This window comes from Ovis aries, chromosome 24 (genome assembly GCF_016772045.2).
Source record: "Ovis aries strain OAR_USU_Benz2616 breed Rambouillet chromosome 24, ARS-UI_Ramb_v3.0, whole genome shotgun sequence".
In the NCBI taxonomy this organism is placed as follows: Eukaryota; Metazoa; Chordata; class Mammalia; order Artiodactyla; family Bovidae; genus Ovis; species Ovis aries.
The window spans coordinates 8337454-8339991 of NC_056077.1; the positions used below are offsets into that span (position 1 = coordinate 8337454).

The following is a 2538-nucleotide window of genomic DNA, read 5'->3' on the forward strand; positions in this document are numbered from 1 at the left end:
GCCAAATGAAGAAATAAACATTAAAAAAGACAAACCCACCTGCTGAGTTTAAAGTGGGTAGCCCTGATGGGATCCAGTTTGGCAAGCAAAGTATTCAAATAACTATTCTCAAAGGGACATGGTATTCCTTCTTTGAAGTATTTGGTCTTGGGAGGAATTTGTTAAAACTTTAAATTCATTACAAACTCAAGTTTCTAAAACCTGTAACAGTTTGGGTTTGAGTAAAAGCTTTCAGGTTTTCCTTTGAGCATCCGTGAGCCACAGGGCAGAACTCAATCAGCTCTGCGTCCTCCCCTTCCTGAACCTGCCCCTGCATGTGTTCAAAGTGGAGAATCCTGCTGCCGTCAATCTCACTGAGCTACAGTCAAGTTCAAAAGCGATAAAGCAGGGGTTGGCCGACTATAGCCTGTGGGCCACATTTTTCTGGTCTACTTCCTGTTTTTGTATAGCCCAAAAATGAAGAATGGTTTTTACGTTTTTTGTCAGCGGTTGGGAGAAAAGGATCAGTGTAAAATAGTATTTTGAAGAATTATGAAACTTCACATTTCAGTATCCATTAATAAGGTTTATTGGAACAGGGCCACAGCCATTCATTTACTGCCTGTGGTTCTTAGGGTAGCACACTGGAGTGGTTGAGACAGATTGTGTGGTCCAAACTATTTAACATCCGAAACTTTACCAAAAAAAAAAAAAAAAAGACCGCAGATGCAGAATGCTCTGGGTAAAATGGCACTTACCATGTAAATTGTTCTTGTTATTGTTTAGTTGCTAAGTAGTATGCAACCCCATGGACTATAGCCCACCAGGCTTCTCTGTCCATGGGATTTCCCAGGCAAGAATATCTGAGTGGGCTGTCATTTCCTTCTCCAGGGGATCTTCCTAATCCAAGAATCGAATCTACATGTCTTACATAGGCAGGTTGGTTCTTTACCACTGAGCCACCAGGGAAAGTGAAAGAAAGTGAAGTCGCTCAGTCGTGTCTGACTCTTTGCGACCCCATGGATTGTAGCCTACTAGGCTCCTCCCTCCATGGGATTCTCCAGGCAAGAGTACTGGAGTGGGTTGCCATTTCTTTCTCCAGGGGATCTTCCTGACCCAGGGATCGAACCTGGGTCTCCTGCATTCCAGGCAGACGCTTTAACCTCTGAGCTACCAGGGAAGCTTGAGCCACCAGGGAAGCCTGCCATATAAATATCAACTACTATTTATTCTTCTTTATCAACCATTTTCCTAATACACACACACCAATCTTTTTCTTAACTTGTATTTTAAATTAATTAGATTTATTGCAAACATTCATTTTCTTCTAGAAGACTACTTTTCAAAATATTTTATTGGGAATTCCCTGACAGTCCAGTGGTTAGGACTCTGCACTTTCACTGCCAAAGGCATGGTTCAATCCCTGGTCAGGGAACTCAGATCCCGAAATCTGAGCAGTGCAGCCAAATTAAAACAAAAACAAACTATTCATGTTAAGCCAACAAATGACAAATAGGGAAAAAATGCTCATGAAGTAAACAAACAAAAATCATTGTTGTTAAGTCAATGAATAATAGAGAAAAAATAGTCATGACATAGACGAAGGATGGAAATCCTTCTTGCGGAAAAGAATATTTTTCAATAAAAACAAAGTTTTATTAATTAATTTGGCCATAAAACCAAATAGTAAATAATGAACAAACAGAAGGTAGCCAACCTAGTTACTAGCAAGGAAATCTAAATTAAAACAAGGTACTTTTTCACCCAGCAAATTGGCCATAGTTAAAAACTTAAAAGATGAATAGCCAGTGATGGAGATGATTCACGAAAATGGACTTCTATTGCAGATGGGATGTTATCTTGAGTAATAATTTTTTGGCTTTTAGGACCTAAGTTCTGCAACCAAGGACTGAACCCAGGTCCCAGCAGTGAAAACACCAAGTCCTAATCACTGGACCGCCAGGGAATCCCCATGAATAATAAATTTTAAGTGTTTAAAATTTTTCAGTTTAAAATGTCTTTAAGTTTAAAAAACATAGGTTTGAAACAAATGAAAGGAATCTTTTTTCCATTATTTTTTCAACAAATATTTCAACGAGCATCAAATGAGTGCCAGGCCATGGGAAAGAATTTACATTTGATACATTTGGAATGGAGAAGCCATTGAAGTGTTTCAGACAGGGAATAGCATGGTCAGATTTACACTTTTAAAAATATCTCTGGCTGCTGGAGGAGATTTGGCCCTGGAGCAGGGAGACCGCAGGTGGCAGAGGATGAGATGGTTAGATAGCATCACCGACTCTATGGACATGAGTTTGAGCGAACTCTGGGAGATGGTGAAGGACAGGGGAGCCTGGCGTGCTACAGTTCATGGGGTCGCAAAGAGTCAGACACAACTTAGCGGCTGAGCAACAGCAATAACAACAGAGAGACCAGTTAGCAGGCTTTGGCAATTATCATTTAAATATAATTTATGTTTAATAAATATACTTCATTTAACTCAATTATATCCAAGCTTATCTTGTTTTCTTTTTGGCCACAGTATACAGCTTGCAGAAC

General features: G+C 39.7%; 1 non-coding gene across 1 annotated transcript; it reads right to left on the reverse strand.

Annotated features, from left to right (window-relative positions):
- Window positions 1-1086: 1086 nt before the first annotated feature.
- Window positions 1087-1159, reverse strand: TRNAS-GGA (transfer RNA serine (anticodon GGA)). The gene has a single exon. It is a non-coding gene; the product is annotated as a tRNA-Ser (tRNA).
- Between the last annotated feature and the right edge of the window lie 1379 nt (window positions 1160-2538).